Raw genomic sequence first — 21,606 nt, 5'->3', positions numbered from 1 at the left:
ATATTATTCCATGAAGCAAAGACTTTCCTGATTATTTGAATTTTATAGCTTTGATTATTTTAAAACTGAAATTCATCACTGTTTATCCACTGTTCCTATGATGTCCTTTGATCTCCTACATTCTTATTTTCAAAAACACAGATAACATTCCTGCATCACTACTAGACAAATACGTAGAGAAGACAAGGCAGCAGTTGGAATTTCTGTTTGGATTTTCTCTCAGGATTTATAAACAACAAAGCAGGGAAAGTCAAGCTTATATAGAATACACATCCTGCCTGGGAGTAATTAATACAGGGTGGACCAGTGCTATCCAGCAAAGCTGCTAGCTAAGGGATGGCATCTTCTCTGGTGTGACAACTGCAGAGGATTCGATGGAATTTTAAAAATGGAAAGGAGGAAGGGAGATACATGTAAATAAACGAGATCCTGGTGGGAAATTTCTTGCTGTTGTGAAACAAGCACAACAGAGCTGGGCTTTACAGAAACCAGYGAAGTGGTGGAAATAATCCCTGGGCCAGAGGGCATGCGGGGAAGGGCACGAAGCATGGTCAGGAGGTGGCRGAGCCTCCTCAACCACCAAGCTCCAGAAACCAGCTGGTTTTTACCTCAGGATGGCACAGCGAGGCCGGGAGGTGACAGCAAAGGCGCGGGTCTGAGGTACCTAATGCTCCAGGACACTGTAGGAAGAAGGGGAGAACATTGCTTAAAAAACCCTCTTCAGAAACGCCGGGGCAGCGTCGTTACAGAAACAGCACCCAGGAGGGAGAGTGCTGAGGCYCCGGCTCCGCGTCCCGTTTGGGCTCGTTTGCCCAAACACCTTGTTACGACCTGCCTGCCGCAAGCTCAGCCGGGYGCCTGCTGCGCCCTGTCCCGAGGAACTTGCTCTCCGCGCCTGCCCCTGGCCTAGGGAGCTACAGCAGCCAGGCTCCGTGTCCCCATGTCACCTCCCTTGCACGGCAGTCCCTGCCGTGTCTGAAAGCCTATAGAAAGTTTAATGAGCAATTAACTGCTAGTAGGTGCCCCACATCATCTATCACAAAACCTGCAGCCTCTTGAGAAACTTCAAAGCGGGACTTAAGCCTCTAGTGCGAAGGGGGAAGGAAGGGTTTATCTGCACAAGGTTCTTGGTGCCTGATCAGTTTTATGGATAGTACTGAGTACAAACGGATTATTTCCCCAGTAAAATACCGGTTTATACATAAATCTTCATGGTTGCAAGTTCAATAGAGACAGTGCTGGTTTATAGTGAGATAGAGGATCGCCTTTTAAAAATATATTCTGAATATCCCATTAAAGGCTTTTGGCACAGTGGAGGTTTCCTGTGTCCTGAACAGTGAACGGACAATAAGCGCTCAAGTAAACAATGGAGCTTTGCTTAAGTAACAACAGCTCTTAGCAAGGAAAAACTCCAGACTCCATCGTCCAGCAGGGAGTAAGTGCTGGGGAGAACAGTGGAGTGGTTAGGCCTGGTTCTTAACCTGCAACAAGGTCCGGGGCTTGCTGCTCAACAGGTCATCATCGGGTGGGGGAACATTAGTCTGGGCAGGAAAAGCAGCAAACTTGCCAAACAGATAGTCCCAGAMGATATCTTAGTTTGGTGCCTCAACTGAGAGCCCTCACGGACAGGAATTGCTACCTAGTTCCCCCCGGGCCAGTGGTGTTCTAGCCCTGTGCGGGAGATCTCTGTGGCCTCCACGCACACGGTTCAAGCCCTATGGTTTATAACTAGCGAATTGTTCCGGTATGTGCTCTTGTCTGGTTATGCTCACTGCGCCCGGGGCAGAGGAAGAGCTGTCCCTGCCATGCTGGCCTTGACAGCAGAGTTTCTGCAGCCAGGCCTAGCTGCATCACTTTGCACCGCGGCCTGTCACGTCACGCGGTCCCACACCACAGACGGGGCCTTCAAACAGGGCGCTCTGAGCAGCGAACGTTCAAAGGGGAAGGGAAAGCAGGGCACAGAGCAGGGAGAGACCAGCTTCTGATCTCAGCAACGTGCAGGACTTCAGAACGAGCTTCCCAGAGAAGAATATTCACAGATATGATGTCCCTGGAAAGRGGAGAAAACCCTGCCCATTTGTGCGGGCAGAAGAACCACAGCACCTCAGCTTCTCTGCGGGGCAATAACGAGTGCCTTAAAACACTGACAGAGGAAGCTAATATATAACGAGAAATGGAAAGACCTGGAGCACTCCGATGTGTTTGGGTCAGGAYAGATACCCACTTATTTAAAACAAGCCTGGAATTTTCTGCTGTTACCAGCACACCCTTCCACGYGGCAAACCCGAGGACAGGCAGAAGGAGCAACTCCCGGCAGCACTGCCTCCCTGCACGGCTGCCTGCGTGCGGGCAGGAGGCCTCGCTCTGCCCAGCGCCCCGCTGCCCGGCTCACGGAGCAGCCTGACGACACCGGGCCCGCTCATGTGCCTCCTTCCATGAGACGAGGCACCTCCGGCCTACGGAATGCGCACCATTTCCTTCCAGCTTTGGGTGACTGCCTAGACGTCAATGAGCATCAGGCTGCGTAGCCTCTTTCCCATACCCCCGTATATACTGCTCAGTACGTTGTGCTTCACGTTCTTCGTACCTGAGCTTGGGTCGGACTAGAAGAGCTACATAAGTGCCTGTGGAGCCCTGGCAATAGCCTAGCCCTGTTCCTGGTACTTCTCCGTCAGCTCCTCATTTCTTTCCTGCAAAAAAAAGAACTCCTCATTTCTTTCTTGCAAACTAGGAGAAAATCGTTTCTTCCACAAGTATTCTGCATTCTTCTCTTGCTTAGAAATGTCAGGGTGTAAACAGAAAACAAAGTAGGAGCTTGTTTCCATTTTTGCTTCCCAGAGTGCACTGAACAAGTGGCCTCTTACATAGTAAATGCAGAAAAAAAGTACACAAAGCAAGTAATTAAAATGCCAATTTTATTATTTTCGGACTTCTAACATACAGAACATTCCTCCACGTTTGCGAGGCTAACGCACATTTATTTAAAAAAACAGATCTTCTTGAGGATCTCCAAAAGCCTCGAGCCATCTCAAAGGCCTGAGGAAGCCACGAGCCTTCCCCATTTCTCTGGTGCTAAAAGGCACCAAGTTTCTAGCCAATACTCCTTACACTAAGCTCCCCACCAGAAAGTCTTCTACTTATCCACTTTTTGCTTCTGTTCCTTAAAAAAGGCAGATTTGTTTTAAAAGAAATAAGTGAATCAAAGGGACTGCACAGAGCCACAATGCCCTTTCCTTCATCTTGACCGTACTCATSCGGAGAGCCCCTGGCAAACAGACCCGTCAGTAGCCTGGGGAAGCTTTCCACGTGTCCTTGGGATGGGGGAAGCGGCTCCCGGGCAGGTTCCACCGAGGCGCTGCGTGTTGTCCGTGACTGCTGCCGCACGTGACATCGCCTATAGTCTCCCTAAGGCAACCGGCGGCAGGAAGCACAGCAGGGCTCGGGTCTCTTCCCGAGCTAGCASGCACGCTCGGCAGGATCCGCATCCTCGGGTATTTATCAGCAAAGTGTCGCGGGCAGAGGGGAGCCACATTTTGGAAGGCGGCCGGGGCTGCATCCCTTCCTCCCTGGCACAGCCGCTGTGCCGAGGGAGCAGCAGGAATGGGAACCAGTGCCCGGCTACCCRCGCACAGCGCGGACATCGACGGCACGAGCCGCCCAGCAGCCGTTTCTACTGCAAACAGGGAAACACACGTGCAGAGCCCGACTGGAAAACACGCCGGCTCCACACAGGGAGGCACGAGCACGTGCAAGCCCGCCCGCGCCACGACACCAAACCTKTTGGTATCTTCTTAATGCTCTTAATGCTCTTCTGTACTTACGGTACCCTCAGGGGTCAAATCCTTAGAGTAGGTTGAGCCTTGCCCTGACCCATGGAAATGCCCCTTTGCATGTTATCCATAGGTCTCTCCGTTTTCTTAGTATTTGCCTTCTTTCAGTGATAAAGGTTTGTTTTGTTGAGAGAAAAACACAAGTATTCCCATGGCATTTCCCACATACTGTGCCACAATATCACTTTCTCAGTCCTTCCCCCTCAAATATGCAGGAAATATGCAGGATCTACAGGCAAGATCAAAAGAGGGGGAAAAGAGAAAAAAAAAAGAGAGGAAAACTTGGAAAACATTTGTAAAAGCACGTTAGCTGAACCACTCCAATATATTCTTTGGCAGATGTATAATCTCGAAAGTTGTTTAAAATCTGCTAAAGGAGTTAAAGCAGGTTTGTGAGCGATTCAGGCTTTGAGGGGAGCTTTTGTGAACGCTTTCTTGGCTGTCTCGCAGCCCGCAACGGAGGGAGGAAGAGGGAGGAGTGATCAGTATTGTTTGCAGACRGCTTCACCCTTCTGACACTCCCAAACTGTGCTCTCCAGGCCGTGGCTGCTGCCTTGGAGACCTCACACCTGCACGGCTCACCCCACGGCACGCCGTGTGTCTCACGGCACRTTGGAAGGAAAAGAGATTCCCACCAGGGCAAGGTGTTAAGAACCATCCTCAACGGGGAACAGCTCAGCTGCGACCGCAAAGTTCTCAGGATGATACTTCCAGGTRGAAAGCAAAATAAAAGCAGCTCTTCGTCCACGTTTGTACTTCTCATTTATAACGAGCTCTGGAATTCGTTTGAAGGGCCCGGGGCAGGTTTGGGAAAGCTGTCGGGCTAATGGGGCTACCCGGGCTTTGGCCGCCCTCGCCGTCCAGCCGCCCGCCCTCCTCAGCTGCAGTTGCCCCGTGTCCTTCCGCTGAGCTCTCTTCACAGCACCGCAGAAGCCGAGGGCAGCAACAGCCAGCAACTAAAAACCAAAACAAATATTACAAAAAAGATTGCTTTCAGCAAGCAAAGGCTGGCAAGATTACAAGGGCTGCAGCACAGATCAGAGCAATTCTGTTCCAGCCTTCTCCTGCTAAGACTTTCAACAAAAATGCCTAACTTTTGCTACTTAAAAACCTTTCCTTTCATGCTTATATTCATTTTGAATGAAGCAGACCAAAAAATACCTTTTGGTCCAAAAAAATGAAGTAATTAATAATTAATAATGAAGTAATTAATAATGAGCCTTGAGCTCAGCATCTTCTGAAGAAGCAATATTTCTTCTCTGCCTCAGGCCCACCCTGCCCARTTTCTGTTTCTTTCGGAATGCCTTTACGGGCCCTGCACCTGTGTTCAGTCCATCGACGTGGACGGGTGAAGCTGCACGTGCTAAGGGCCGAGGTTAAAAACTCACACAGCTTCTTTGGATGGCATCATGAGGTTAGGCTCGAGATTATGACAACTGCACTGTATATACGATCACCTTGTGAATCAGAGATCGCTCCCCATTAACACAAGACTACCTTGCACTGTGTTTTAGAACAGGGAGAGACCCACTAAGGCAGGGAGCTCCTCAGCAGCTCCCTCACTGGAGCCCGGAGGAAAGCGCCTTTCCTTCCTCGCCTGGGAGAGCCTCGAATCAAAATCCGCTTCTAAATGGCACTGTGAGATGTACAATTGCATAGGTACGTTCCATAAGTGAGTAAAGCTGCTCCCCTGCTCTCTGCTGACAGACTAGGAGCCTACTTCTTTCCCTGGCAAATTCCACCAGCTGCTGCCTTGCAATCTTGGCTTCATCCTTGGGACCCCTCGACCACGAGCGCTGCTTCCAGGAGCTGGGCTGTGCCGTGGCAGCCAACACCGACGGGAAAGGCGAACGGGGAGCCTGGAGCAAGCGCCAGGAGCTCTGCAGGGGAATCTGGAAGAGCAAGGCCACATTCCTCACTGCCTCCTCTATCTTCCCAATCATAAACAAACTCCCCCCACRCACATTAGCACACAGCACAAATGCAAGAGTGGCAGGAAAACCTCCAAAATGAACCCCCCACCCTGACACACTCGGGGACAAAGAGGAGATGGAATTTGTTTTTATTTCTGGACTGACACTATTGACTTTGTCACAGTGTCAGGTGTGCTGCAGGAACAATTTAAAACGATTTAAACAGACAGCTAGGAAAATTCTGCTAGATCTGTGGGTGCATTCCCTCAATCATCTTTGCTTGTATACCGGAGATAGGCTTCAGAAAAGGAAACCTTGATTAAGATTCGTTTTTATCTGGCCACATCTCAAACTCTCCTGTGCATCCTCTATGGCTTGAAATGGAGTCCAGTCTTATTTATATTTACTTTCTTTACAGGTAAATCCACGCCAGAGCCCCAGCATAGAGCAGAGACCTGCATTTCTGTCCACCAAGCACCTATGTTTAATTGTGAAAGTCTAACGAGGAAAGAGAACCTGAGTGCCCAGGGTGGTATGAAAAGCACTGCCAAACGCACGGCTGCAAGTGAGCAGACAGCGTGTTGTTTGCTTGCCTCCCACCAGCGATTTTATCCACCGAGACAAGGCAAACAGCTTGAAATTACAGGATAAGCTTTTTGCAAATATAATAAGGGAGGAGGGAAGGGAAAGAAGATGCCAAGGGGCCTCCGCCAGCGCCCTGGCTARTTCTCTCCGCCTAACGCCTAGCAAGGCTCCAGACCTTCCAGCGGCCTTTCCCTGCCAATTCTGCTCTCTGAAGTTTTAAAGAGGGAGAATTCACCTGCCTACAGTATCCTGGAGGATGAGGCCAAGGTGTCACATCACCTGCTGAACAACATTTGGAAATAAAAAATGGAAGCAACTACTCTCCCCTGCCACTCGCTGGGGTTCAGGTACTGGAGCAGAGTTTGGACTGTTAGGAATATTCTTGGACAAGGACCAGGCAGAATAAATTATTTCATACATASATGTTTAGTGGCTCACATGCCTCCCTAATATTCAATTTATAGTGATATTAGCTATCAAATCAGCTAGGTGCAAAATTCATCTAAAATTACCTTCTCTAGCCTCTTCTGGCTTCCTGGGAAACAGGAAGCTTCTGGCTTTCTGGGAAACAACAACAAACAGATCAACCCCCCTAAAACACAAACCAATCTGTTTTATACTTGATGGTATGAATCTGGCATTAGTACTAGGCAAATTTGAAAGAGCCAACACATTTAGTCTAGCAAAGCAGAGGCTTTCATTCTTGATTACAGAATAGTAAATAAAAATTTATCAGAAACAAAACATAGGAATGTAAGATACRGAACGTACTTGAAACAGCTCAGTTCTCCCAGGCATCTGCAGAGTTTTGGGCCATATCTTGGGAGGAGGCATAAGAAAAGATGTGGTTTAGTTGTCCTGAATCCGAGTTTTGRCTTTCAGAAATAAATCTCCCATTCCCTTGGAACTAGAGCTCGTGCTGCCCAATCGCGTGGAGCTGAGGCTGTTCTCTTCTCTTTGTGCAAAGTCCATTTCCTTCCCTCGTGTTTTTGTTCCCAGTTTGGACCACGTTAACATCTTCACAGCCAAGGGCCATTTTCCAATATCCTTAGACGTCCTTTTAGCCTAAATGATTCTCAGTAGCGTTAACGTTCCTCGCACTCTCCCAGCACTTTGCATTTCATGAAGGACAAACCCGTCCTGCCACTACGGCGCTGCTCCTTCACCGAACACGTCTGYAGGCGGCACTAGACAGCGTGGGCACCAGACACACAGAGCCACCGCTTCCCGCGGAAGCAGCACTCCCGTCCCRGGGGGTTTCGGAGCTCGCCCAGTCGGTTGGCAGAGGTCCCTTCCACCATACCCCTAATTCAGCGACTACAAACCCGCTCCATTCCCCTCGACGTTTCTTCTCTTTTCTCCTTTTGACCAAAAAGCAACCTTCCTAGCGAGAATCAAAGATTCTGCCACACTTAYTGAGTTTTCATTCACAGATTGCAGCTGTATTTCTACTGCTGGCAAACAGCATAAACTAAAAACTTATGGAAATGCCTTATTAATACACACACAGTTAGGCATTTTTAATGTTATGGTGTTTCAGTCTTGCAGTAACTCCAATTGAACCTTGCCTACCTTTCATGAAATAATTGTAGCAGTAATATTTTGTACACCTGTCTTCTTTCCTAATTCACTTAAAAGCCATTGCTAATGTCTGCATAATAGGGGATTACTTTAATGAACTAATAGGAAAGATGACAGCAGTTAGGTCAAGAACTATACAAACAAGTTAAACGAAAAAGTGCAGGTAATACAATTTAAGTAAAGTAATATATAGACGCATTATTTAAGCGTATTATTAGTTACTAACCTAAGTAGCATTCTTCACAGTATTTCTCATATTCAGCAAACAAAAGTTAAACCAGTATTTTCCACTTACGTGCAGGAGCACTGTAAAGTTTTGGTAGAGGGGAGAGCTGGGTACAATTCTGGTGGGTTTAAATGGCTTCTGCAAAAAAACTTGTATTTGAAAGTGAGAAAAAATGTGTTTTGCCCCATCACTGAAGGCTTCATGACCAGTTGCTTCTCTCTCATCCACAAGTTATGACTACGGCAAAACTCAAGCCCTCCAAATCCTGGCATCCTCCTCCTTGGCTGCCAGTTTCATAGTGTCCAGAAGGGCGCATGAGTTGCTGGAGCCTTGAGCATGCAGGTGCTGTAGGGTAACATCATGGTACAGAGCAGCTTCTACCTTTGGTAATGCAAAGGAGTCACTGAACACATCATAATAAATGGACTGTTAAAGTGGAACTGGGAAAATATGATGTAGCTACTGTTGTAATATGAGAATTGTCTGTTACAACCAGATGTTTGTAAAGAGACAGGAACGAGACACATCCCTTCCTCAGTGGAGGTGGAATGAGGCTGATGGGGGGAACTGCCAAGGAGTCCATGGGGAACCATCCCATTGGAAAGAGCGGATCACAGATCTGACAAAAATGTTCTTTCTTTCTCAGTCAATAAAAATTATTACACAGAACATGGGCCCTTCATCCTTCCGTGTGCCCTGGGGACCTAACTCAGCCCATGCACACTGTTCCCTGATGTATTTGTCAGCAACTAATTAATCTTAATGAGAGGGAAGTTGAGTTTAGGAGTTTTATCTCCCTGTACTGCAATTTGTTTTCCCTGGCAATTGGACGAATTTTCCCTTTCAACACGCGGTCACRAACATCTTTTTCTGTCTCCCTTTTTTTTTCTGACCATCACGCAAAGACACACAGCAATCGACACATTCACAGCATTAACATTTGCCACGTTGCAGCTCACACCCCCATTGCATACCCCTGTGCGTAAGGTTTTGCACACACTCAGGTGCTATTTCAGTAGCCCTCAAGCTTTCCATCTTTCTTGCTGCGTGGTAAAGAGGCTGCCTTGGTGYCACCAATCAAACGATGCAATTCTACTTGAAATACGAAATGCGAGGGATAAATAAAGGAAGCTAGAAATTAAAAGGCACTTCTACTCTGCTGATTGATGAAAGCAAAACAAAACATTCCTGCCAGCTCTGGAATGTAAGTATTGAGTGCTAAAAGCTAGAAATAAGGTAGAGAAGCAACTTATCAAGGTCAGAATCCACTTCTATGGGATAAGGGAGCACAGAGGGAAGAATCTGCACATTTGTACTCCATTTTGGGTACCAAATTCAATATATTCCAATATGTTTCCCCAAGCTCTCAAATTTGTATCTGCCGAGATTTAATACATCTGAGTAATTACTAGGAGCAGCTGGATTTATTTTACACTCGCTACTTCTTCCTACCGAAGAGAATGGCATTGTTTATATTTAAATATCCTCTTTAAAGCAGGGAAAACATTCCAATGCCTTGGCACTGGTGCTGCCTTTTCCCAGTGGGAGCATGACAAGCTTCCATGGCTCTCCTTCGGGCGGAGAGGGGATGCACAAGCCTCGGGAAGGAGGAGATGCTCRTCGAGGCCAACATGTCCCCAAGTGGCAGCGCGCGGACCCCGGGCTCCCCGCTTCCCTCTCGCRCGGCCTCCCCTTCCCTCGCTCCATCCTCAAAGCCTCTGGGGCTCTGCAGGGCGACAGGGACCTTTGCCGCTTCCCATTCTTCCCTGGGATCCAGCCAAACCCTCCTAGTGAAAAGCAGGGCTCSGGCAGCCGTGAGTGCACGAATCTGACCGGCACCGGTTCCGATCCGCTCGCGATCCCACGTGAACCGTCGTGCACAAGTCCTAGATAGGTTCTTGGCAGCCGAGCCCCTTCCACAGCCCCGCACCAGGGGGTCAGGCTGGGAAGTTACGCTCTTCCCYGCAATTCCCACATCGTCCCTTTCCCAGCACACACACAGGTTACTGCAAGTATCACCTGTATGAATGAAATGCACAGGACACTCGCTTCTTTTGATTTGCTAAAAGCCTTTTAAGAAGCAGACAAAATAAAACCTCTCTCCAAATCCAGTTTGCTTTCCAAGGGTGCTGCGCAATGGAGATGAGCTAAATCATCCTATATTTGCAACCATCTCCCAGATCATTTGAAAGCTGAACAGAGATTGCAGTAAATTAACGTGAAACCTGTTATTGATCTTAATAGGTCCAGACTGGGCTCTCTCAAGCAGCCCAGGCCACAGCATTGCCACAGAATCGATGGCAACACGGATTAACATTCAGCAGCCTCAGTGCCTTTGGAACTTGAACGCGTCCAGTTTGAACAAAACCCTTGCAGCCGTTTTCCATAATTCTCTGCTGGGAAGTTAGGAGGAAAATCKGAGAAACACTCAGGCCTCAGTGTCAAGAGCAACCTCCATGATTTCTCAACCCRGATCACATATCGGCATAATCAGACTGTTCACGGGCTGCTCAGCTAACAACATGAAAGAGAAACACAGGGCCAAGTGCAAAAGCTGGTGTTACTATTGCTGCCTTGGTTAGGCACCCGCCTAATCAAACAGGCGTTTGATTATTGCCTTCTGTTGACTTTAAAGATGCGCGTTACGTGATAAACAACCTCAGGGCTTCAAGRGAATCTGATAGTGAAAGTTTACTAACAAATTCCAAACAGTCATGAGAATTCCTCAACTTACACAGGCGCCTTGTCCAGAAATACTGCAAGGATAAACAATAAACCTCCCGAAGCTGTTTTTGCTGCTAAGTCTCTTGTAGAGAGATCGTAATCTAACATCAGCTGCTGTTCCTGCTGCACCTCCGCAAGATCCTCGCAAAGCCAAACAAGAGCATTCCCTGCCATGGAAAAGCCCTCTGCCAGAGCAGTCACCTTTACTGGGTTAGTTTGCACCATTAACAAACACGCCTTCTGTTTGTGGCTTGGAAATCTGCTTTAGAACAGCTACTTCTTTAATAGATTTGCCTGCCTTTTTAATGTGSATGACTTTGGCTGTCAAGACTCCTGAGGTTACATTCAGAAAGAGGGTGCAAAGACGCCTCCCCCACACTTCCCAGATGAAATTGCCTGTGTTTCTAATGACGGGACATGGTAACATGGTACAATAGGGGAAGACTCTTTGACTTTGTGACTACTGACCATATTTCTATCTCTGCACTTACTCATATTTCCTTTATTTAAAGGAAAATTCACTTACCAGTTGGTAAGTGAAATAATTTCAGGGCATTTCAGAGTCAGAAGGTTTAAGACCAATTCTTAGGATTATTTGTCACTAAAACCAAAATGAACAACCCATAGAAATGTTCCTTTTGCCCTGTAARGGAGCAGTCAAACAGGCAACCCCATGAAGACACAAGGAAACCGCAGCAGCTCAGACTGGCTGCAAATGGTCCCCGAGACTCCAGCACCCTGAGGCAGCTCCACGCATCAGCACAGGGACAAACGCAGGCACRTGCATTTCTGTACTTGCCCTTAATTTGCCCTTCCCTTCTTATTTTACTGTGCATTTTATGTACATTTGGACACGACACTTTTTCAGTAACAGTTTTCTATTGCTTGGGGATGAAGGTATAGTTAAGGCTGGATTAAACAACGGGAGGTATTTTCCGTCGCTGCTGCTGGGACTCGGCGTATCCAGCTCCCACCACACACTCTCCCACCTCCTCCAGAGAGAGGCTGTGCAGCCACACAGAACTTGAGATTCTGCATTGAATTTAAGGTTGCATTCAGTGCAGTTTCTCATTCGGCAGCACGTGCATTCCCAGGATTTAGCACTCTCCCTCTTTTCCCTTGCTGGAGCGGCTTGGCTTTGATGATTCAGAGCTTTTGGCTTCCCATGGGGGGAATTGGGATGGGCTGTTCCTGACAAGCAGCAGGTTTTGTTTTAACGCTGTCCGCTCAGAACGCAAAGCCTGAGTGTTTTGCAGGAACTTCCACCGTGGGGACAGTAAACATAGCTGGGCTTGTCTCTCACCAAAGAGAAAGGAGATGCAGTCGCGTGACCAGCTCATGGCACAACAGTCGAAATACTTTCACCCTGCCTACTCCATCAGCAAGCAGCTCCTCATGGCTCTGATATAAACAGAGATTGAGCCTTTAATTTAAGACATATCTGGCTCTGTTTCTGATTTGTTTGTTTGGGGAATACGCCTGTGTGCGCGCGCACGTGTCCCAGTAGTAGTTTTTTGGTGCTGCAGCCAAGTTTTTAAATAGTTTCCATTACCCGGCTGCCTAACAGCGAAGGGCTCCCCGCAGACGGGGCCCGGGTTGTGCAACGCTTCAGCAGGGCGCTGCAAACACGCCGCGCGCTCTGCATCAGCAGCGGGCCGCCTGGGAAAATACCGCTCGCCCGGGATCAGCTCTTTAATTAAAAAAAAAAAAAAAACCAGCTCTAAAGCCTCTAGGGATGTTAAGTTGAGCGAAAAATTTGACTGTTAAATGCTGTCCGACTGGAGCGCGTAGCAGCAAGGTGTAAGGACACGGTGCTGCCGCAACGGAGCGGAGCCCACACGCGGCCCTGCGCCCAACCTGCAGCGCTCCGACTGCTCCAACCGCTCCGGACACCGCGCGCCTGGGACAACAACAGGTCCCGGCCAAGGGCAGGGACGGGCAGCTCCCTCTGAAGTCAGCAGGAGGTCTCAGTACAAATGGGGGTTATCAGATCATCGGCAGCAGGGGGGAAAACAGAAACAAGGACCCAAAAAGCAGCAGCCCCAGGAAGGAGGGGCACGCTCGGTGCCGGCACTGTCWCCGCTTTGGGTGTCAGACACGGAGTATTTGCCTGTATGCATAACAACCAAGGCTTCTAATTGCATTGGCGTTGCATACAGTTAAGYATAGGAGCAGAATCTGGTCTTCAGATTAAAGTATTTTCTAACCTTATTTGCTATGAAACCCTAAGTTCTTTATAAAGCACAAGGCATCTTGGTCCAGGCTTTCTGTTGAGAAAATGGAGAATTCTGAGATTTGATATTATGACAAGAGAGAGTATACGGCAGGTTGGAAAACATTAGTCACCACCTACTACTATCAAAACCTGGTAGAGCTCACAGTACCTTGAAGATAGAGACAACTGCTGTTGGTACATTTTTTTTTCCTGAATGAGGAGCGATTCTCTTCCAAAAGAGTCCCCATCCCACCCTTCCTACAGGGAATTGTAAGGACTTCAAATGAGAATTAATTTATAGGCTGCCGTTGGTCTCCTACTCAGTGTGATCTACTTGTTTTGTCACTGCTTTCTTTAACATAAACTGGAACTTGGGCTCTTTTAGAAGACTAATGCATTTATTCTCGTTTGAATTCTCCTAGGGCCAAAATACATATTTCTGGTTTGCTGGCTCTTTCAGCCTGGCACCCACAGCTCAACCCTGGATCTAAAGGAACCAGGTAAGTGCATTTCCCATTTGATGTGGTTGCCTCTGGAGAATAAGAGCCAAGGTGGGACATGGGCGTGAGGCCRCCCCACGGAGCCGCAGCACCAGAACAGCCTGTGTTCTGTAGCTCYATATCTACCACGAATAGCTCCATATCTACCATGAATAGCTCCATATCTGCCCCAACAGCTCCATATCTGCCATGAATAGCTCCACCTCTGCTGCGCTTCTGTTTACTACACAGTCCAGGGAAAAAAGGAGGCTGGGCTGCAATGCCAATATTATCGGCATCCTTTAATTAAGCAGTCCCCTCAAGTATTTCCTACTAGGTGGTGATAAACAGAGCACATTAACAAAGGAGGATGGGAGGAAGCTGGTCACCGACTTTTCCATTTCWGCCATCTCTCCACTATACGTAATTATAAAAGATCACACAATAGTATCAAATGCATTCACATTSACCAACAGCAAAGACCTCCTATCCTCCTGTGTGTTCTCAATATACTTTGGCTTCAATCCAAATTTGGTCTCCAAAACCTTAGCTGCACTGCATATTAATGCAGTGCTATAAACATGTGCCAAGTTATCGAGCTCGGTTCAATCAGAAATACTCTGCATTTTCCCCATTGATAACTGCTAAAACAGCCTCCTTTAGGCATACGCAGCTCAGAGAGGTAGGGGGATGAAATCACCTTGATCCAAACRCTTTAGAAACAAAGTCCACTCTTAGATCAAACTAACCAAAGCTACACTGAGGCCCAGGCACACCCTTCGGCTATAGCTGGTGAACAGCAGATGCCAGATGTCTGCGGTATGAGCCGATAGCGGGTTGCAGTAGGTTGTCTTATTGCATGACTAACGCTCCCGTTCCGCCTCCCACCTTTTATTTTTTTCCCATGCTTGTAATACCAGCAAGTCTTTGTTTGCAGGAGCACTGCAAATATATTTCTCACATCACCTGTGAGGTACAAAGATAACCCAAAAAGTGCCTAAAGCTTCAGGTCCTGTCTTTGATTTTCTCGAGGCACCGATGAAATCTCCCTGTACAAGAACCTGGCATTAGGGCAATTACAATCCCACCTTCCCTCTGGAGGAAGGATTGAAGGGCCTATTATCTGGAGGTATYTTTAAGCTATAGTGACATTAATAGTTTTAACTGGAAAGGAGATTCAGCAGCTAAGTCACGATGCCAGACAGTGCCAGTCCTCTCAGATTCGAAATCCAGCTGTGGCTGACAGTGCTTTCTATAGGAACCTGGAAGAAAAATACGCCAATCCTCCCTTCCCAGCAGCTCCGGCTGCAGGACTGAACTTCCTCTTGCTTAGAGAGGAACAAAGAACCCAACCTGTTTTCTTTAAACTAATGAAAATCCAGATAAACTTCTCTGCATGTCATTAGCAAGCATGCAGGCACCACAGGGGGAATTAAAGCCCGTTCCATGGCTGGGTTTATTCCCACTAACTGAGCTGTGGAGGCTGCTCTGGGACAGTCAGGAGCCAGGACTGACAGCAATAAAAGTCTACAGGATCTATTGGGCTGAGACTCATGAATTACAACAATTTGCTAAGAGCCATGACAAGTTTAAACTCATTTCTTTGCAGAATTCTCACAGAGGATAATCCACTTACTGTTCAAAGCCTATAATTTCATCTTCATTTCTACTTCTCCACCTCCTAAATTGAGTTTTATGTAGAACGAGAAGCAAAATTCTACCTATAYTGGTCACCGTGTTAATTTATTCCTTTAATAATCAGATTGGTACTATTACTAATCTGATATTTCTTGACTAAGAACAGGAGACGACGGCTCCGTTTCAGCACTTTATAAGCCAAACAGAACAAAGGAAATACCCTGCTGTGCACAGCGTGTTCAGGAATAGGTGTTCTTTGCAAGGGGTACCCGTACRAGGGTGAAAGAAGAGCAACAGCTACGGCTTCGCCCAAGAAGCTTTTCTGTTTGGTTTCTTTTTATTATTATTGTTTGTTGTTGTTGAAAGCTTGAAGAAAAACAAAAGCACAAAGTCCCCACCCGCGCGGCCTCCCTGCGGCGCTCTCCCACCTGTAGAGGCCCAAGGCAAGAGGCCTGGAGGGCGGCTCGGTGGAGGCCGCAGAGCGCTAGGTGGCACTGCTCCCTGGGCCTGCGTCYGCGCCCCAGGCCCATGAGCCTAGGCCGGGCTTTGCGGCAGCCCCCAGCGCCAGCCCCGCGGTGCCCAAACCCCCCAACCCAACGGGGCCCTTTGTACCATCCGAAGGACAAGCTGCTTTGAATGTCTGCCGGATTTGCATTCTCCAGCTCGTTCCCCAGCAGGCAGTACCAGCCTTTCTGCCCTCGGCTTATTGGTAGCCCTCCCCRGGCTAATTAATAGGGCAGAGCAGCTGGGTAAACGGAGAGGCGCCGCTTCGTGAGCTGCGTGGTCAGAGCCTTGTGCGCTGCAGAGCAGGACACGCAGGGCTACGGGCTCACAGAGGCTCTGCCCTTTCATGGCTAATTCCCCATCGATAGGGAAGGGCKCCAAGTAAAAGCTTCCCTGCACTGCAGCCCCATGCGGTGCACCCTGTGAGGCTGCCCACCAAGCTGTACAGAAGGGGGAAAAAAACCACTAATATCTTCATTATCTTTTCCTCACATTAAAACTACCTCCATAGTGATTTTTGGTAAGAACTACATGACATTTGTTCCTTTTCCCCGTGCCCCGTTTTGTATGAAGCACAGGATGCCAAGAGCTAAGATCTGTATGATCAAACACCCTTCCCAAACTGAACAATCCCCTACATGAGATGGCACAAATTGRTGGCCACTTCCTCAATGGGGCACAGACCTAGCCACACAAAACACCGATTTGCAAGATTGCTGCTGTCTGCATTCAGATTTCACCATCTGACCAAGAAGCACCAGCTGAGGGCAGACCTTCCTGCTCCAGGCAGCTGTAATACTCTTCGCTTTGGTTTCATTTCAACCATGTGACTTATTTTTATCCAAGAAAGGGGGGGGGGAAAAAAAATCAGCTTCTTACGGAAAACTGCAAAACGGAAATGTTGAAATCCATGAAACAGCTCATTGGCAGGTCCTCCCGACAAAGAGTCTGAAACGATCCCGACACTTTGCCTCTTTCTTGGAAGGCAGAAAGCACCAGGCAGGCCTAAATGCTTTARCATATTCCACCACCTGATCTCAATTATGAGGAAAACCAGCACTAGCTGTTACCTTTGTGAACTGGCATGTTCATCCTGCGGTGGGGTGCACGGGCACGGAGCTGTGCTCAGCTGCACGGCTGCTTGGGGAGACCTGCAGTCACGTACGGAGACGGGGGCTTGTGTCCCATGAACGAGCACACTCTGTTCTCTGGGGGGATGAAACGCAGGTCTCTAATATTTTAATGAAGGGAAGGAGTGGAGAGAGACGTGTACGTGCTCGTTTGCTCCGGCACGGTAACTAGCCCGAGAGACTTGCTGCTCAGAGGTGAGGCTACAGGATTCACGTTCTCACTTCAGGATGAGAACCCACCTCGGATCTGGTGGAAGGATGAAGTGGAGCCCCTTCAGCAGCACAATAACCAACCAGAACCAAAACACCCGATGCAGCTTAGCAGTTAACAACCTGTCCCTCACAAACTTGGGGATAACCRTGCAATGAATTTGGGTATTTCTCCTTCTAAAGAAAAGGGTCCTTGCTTAACAAAAATGCCAAGAAAATGGTTTATTCCCACAAAATWATTTGAATTCTGACCAGCCCCCTCCTGTACCTCATGTAAAGCAGTCATTTTTTTGTAAAGCCCCTGGAAAATTCCCCAGAAAATCTTGTATTAGCATCATACTGCAAGTTCAGGATCTGAATGTCAGTACTGTATTCCCTGTGATTTCAAAGGAAGCYGGCCTCTGTAATTCTCTCTATTATATATAAAATCACCTATGAAAGTCTATTTTATATATTTTTTATCTTCTAAAATAGCTCATATGGCTGGTTTCTTTACATTTCTGAAAAAAATCTAAGCAAGATTAGATTTCTTCTTTCTTAAAAGAAGACTTAGATTTTYGTGACACCCTCCTTTCTGAAAGGGAAGGAAGATGGAAGGTGAGGGGAGGGCCTAAAGAACCTTACAAAAGAGGCAAACAAATTAATAAGTTTGATGTCCTCAATGCCGTTGGAACAACAAAGGATTTTCTAAAACTAGAAACTTGTTTGTGCCACAGCTGCATTTGCTTGTGAAATATGAGTTTGCATTCACATGTCTCCTGGCACATGCAAATATCTGATCCAGCAGTAATACCAGTGAAGGCTTCAGGACCTGATTTAATGCAGACAGTTGCTTTTCAGCTGCCTGTACCACTGACCGTGTGTCTGCAAAGGGTTCTGCCTCAAGGCAGAACATCTCTGTGGGATGCTAAAAGAACAAAAAACCCCAGCCAACCAGCCCCAAACCCACCGCTCACTTGGAATACTTGGAAATAGAGAACGTGGTAAGCTGATGAAATAACAATTCTACCTAAAAATCCCACCAGATTTTAGTGGAGTCTATGATCTTTACAGTTACTCRTCAGGAGAAAGAAAGAAACACGTCAAAGGGACCAATCTTCATTTGTACGTGAAACAAGACCATGGACATGGCAGAAGATGGGGCTGCTTTCACCACGCGTGGTCTTATGTGAGCTCAAAGTTCCCTCGCAGCAGTTGGCGAGGGCAGGTTTCCCCGCCAAGATAAACAGCTCGGCGCAAGCAGGTAGATCCCATGCTGCCACACCTTGCACCTGGCAGAGCTGCAGGCACTGTCGGGGCAGGCAGAGCGAGGGAAAAGCCTGTTTCCCACCCGTCAGGCTGGTTTTTGGGTGCACGTTAGCAAGGAGGACGAGAGCAACTCCAGCACCGCCTCTTCAACCAGTTCAATCAGTCCCCATGAGGGGATATATGTTTCCGCAACACCAGGAGTTCAACATTTAAGAGCTGTTCCTTACACCATGCCTTATTTTTGAGCATTGCCTGCTTTGGGCGAAGCTGTAGGAAGCCAGGAATGCCGCMTTTCTCAGAGCGCAAGGCAGCAGCGGGAGCCTGCAGCAGCTCGTCCCCACGGAAGCTTGGGAATGGGCTGCACCACAAGCTGCTGCTGCTGTCACTTCTCCTGCAAACAAAACTCAGGGCTTTTAGCAACCTGGGGGTTGCATAAAAATGAGAACTTCCTGAGGTTCAGAGTTAGATGCTAGAACAAATTAGAAGAGGCACCGTGGCTCCCTGGGGCACACCCACGGTCTCGGGTTCCAATTCCACCCTCTTGAAGAATTCGCTGTACACTGCCAATTAGCCTTCACAATTTATAAACTATCATGTATCTTTTGGAACAGCTGCCAACAGGTTTATTGGCAGCTGATTACTTAAAATTTGTGCTTTGCTTCAAGTAAAAGCTTTAATCCAATTTACTCAAGCACCAAAAGGTGAGGAGAGATAAGCAGGCCTTGCACCACAGGAAGAAGCTTTTATCTTCTACAGATCTGACTGTCAAACATTGCATGGAATAGACAGCTCCACTATCAAGACAAAAAATACCCCAAAAATCTAGAATCTCAAAAATGAAGGGAATGTCAGGACTGCGAGCCGAGCGCTCTGAAGTCAAACCATCCAAGGCAACACAGCATTGAGTAACCTCGTGCCTATCCGGAGCAGCTACTACAATAGACATTCATATATTCTTAGATCACCTGCTAAATAAAGCATGAAACCCCACAGCCCTGGCAGCTCTCCTGAGAGGAGCACTGCGTAAGTGAAGATGTTACAGGAGTGGTTGAAAGGCTGAGCGTGGTTTACGTACCAAAGGAGATGGAGCGTTTTAACAGCGCTGGCTGACACAATATACAACAGATTCCATGTGTGCAGTATTGAGGCAGCTGGAAAGAGTGAATCATCTCTGGGACATAACGTGATGGGGAATTTATGGCATTTAAAATGCACAAGAACATAGATTCAAAGCTTTATAAGAGCTCTTATTTGTAGCTAGGCTCTTACAAAGAGAAAAGAAAATCTGTTTTAAAGAACACCTTGAGTGCCCTCACYCCCTGCCCCCTTCATATAGAAATATTTTACTCTCATTTTATTTGTGTAACTGAAGTCATTGTTCTTCTCAGGTTTAAGTAATAGTTTGCAAGTACTGCTAACATACTGCAGGGCACTTTGGCCTGATGAAGGAGCTGACACTATCCACTAKCTTGTGGTTTCCTGAAAGAAACAAGAGCTGCTGCTGGGTGAGTTTTGATTAAGTTAGAGCTTGAAGCAAGTACTAAATATGACCAAGTCCAAAAATGAGGTTGATTTTTTAAAATGCTGCACTAGCAGGTAGGAGTTCCTGGTTTACAGTAAAGCCAGACTGGAGGAAACCAAGGAGYGTTCCTTACCTCTGTGGTCGCAGCATCTCCTGCTCCAGGACTGCACGTTCCTCTTCAGCCCTTGCTTGCCCTGAGGCTGCTGCCAGGGCCAGCTCAAACCCTGGCTCTGCAAACAGGACTGGGAACTGCTGGGGCTGCCTGAGCTGCCCCTTTRTAGAGCCAGTCTCAGGATGCTCGTCCAGGCTGAGTTTTACCAGCTGTGATCAGCACCTTGGTCCTGGGCCGTAACAGGGGCTCAGGCAGCCAGCGACTCATTGAAGCAAACCTGGGAAAGGGGAGAGGTAGCCAGAAGGTTAAAAACATGAGAAACGGAAAAGATATTCTTAGGATTAAATGGGGACGGCTATTTATTATTATTGGGAATGTATAAGTAAATTAGAAAAAGACGCTGTTATGGTGGCAGCACATTTGCCTGTAATCGATAATGGAATAATGACAAAATATTGGGATGTTTTTCAATTATAGTTTAATAGACGATAAAAATAGGCTCCCAATATAAGAAATATAAGCTATCAATTACAATTGATTCCTTATGTATAAGGCTGCTAGAGACTAACTTTTTTCCTTCCAACACCTTCTGCAAAGCAGCACTACCCTGAGACCGGGCAGCCCCTCACACTCACACAAGGCAGGGGAAAAAGCCTAATTTGTCCTGTTTGTCAATAGGAAAAACAGAGTGACTTAGAAAATAKGGGAAAAACTTCTAACTTGTATGGCTGAATAGGAGAATAAGAAGGCAAGGATTCCTTCCTGCCTGTATGCTACCTGGGTGCAACACGAGCCTGTGGAGAGCAGAGTGGGGGACAAGCACGGACAGGAGAACACGCTCCCCTTCTTTAGAGGGAAGCACAGCAGCATGTGGGATTCCCCRTCCCTGTCCTCCAAACACCTGGCTGCTTCATGCTGCCGTCTGACTGCGGACGTGTTTTGACACTGTTCTCGCTGTTCTCTTCTGCTCAGAGCTCTCAAGAAACTAATAGGGTTTGACGTGGGTTTCTCCAAGGTGTTGCTGCTCCACCCTCCCGTTCCTGTGCAAGTGTAAGCTTATGCTCACCTATCACTATTCTAGGAAAAATAACACTAACATTAATATTAGTTAGTGAGGAATAAAGATATCATAATACAATATCAGCAAGATATTGTACTAGCCCAGCAAAACTAACACTACAAAACAAAAAGTAGCTACCTCGTACTCTAGAAGCGTAGCAGGGGGGTTATCATACTGCTCATCTTTTGAAACTGTTACAATTAAGAGAAAAACTCTTCCACTTCACACAGTAGGTGACAAATGTGGGCTTATTCAGGTGTTGAAAATGATGATGATAAATTTTACTTCATAAGGAAAATCAAACACATCAAGATGCTCCCAAATAGCCAGTGGGAACTGGCCAAAGTGAGTGAATTCCAGGTCACTTTCAGTCCCAGTTCATCCTCCAGCACTCCCGAGGAGCAAGCTCACAATCTAGAGTGGGAAGGCAGGAGGAAGGAGTGGAGAATAAACTATGAAGAAAAGCCAGAAGTCTGTYTTGGATATGGAGGTGACCTAAAAAACCTAGAGAAGATCCCCTATCTGAAGCAGGCAAGTCAGAAGAGCTGGGTTTCCATTCCACTGTGCAACAGATCCTTCCTCCTTCATGATTAAAATTCTGAAAATCAGGCCTTCCAATGGCATACACG

General features: G+C 47.4%; 1 long non-coding RNA gene across 1 annotated transcript; it reads right to left on the bottom strand.

Moving 5' to 3' along the window:
- Window positions 1–3,035: 3,035 nt before the first annotated feature.
- LOC112958176 lies at window positions 3,036–20,017 on the bottom strand. The gene is made up of 2 exons (XR_003251368.1): window positions 19,939–20,017; window positions 3,036–4,786 (listed from the first exon to the last, which is right to left on the bottom strand). It is a non-coding gene; the product is annotated as an uncharacterized LOC112958176 (long non-coding RNA).
- Window positions 20,018–21,606: the final 1,589 nt, after the last annotated feature.

Source organism: Nothoprocta perdicaria, unplaced genomic scaffold (genome assembly GCF_003342845.1).
Source record: "Nothoprocta perdicaria isolate Ctin4 unplaced genomic scaffold, notPer1 scaffold_81, whole genome shotgun sequence".
In the NCBI taxonomy this organism is placed as follows: Eukaryota; Metazoa; Chordata; class Aves; order Tinamiformes; family Tinamidae; genus Nothoprocta; species Nothoprocta perdicaria.
The sequence above is the reverse complement of the archived record's forward strand: the minus strand, read 5'-3'. Positions and strand labels throughout refer to the sequence as shown.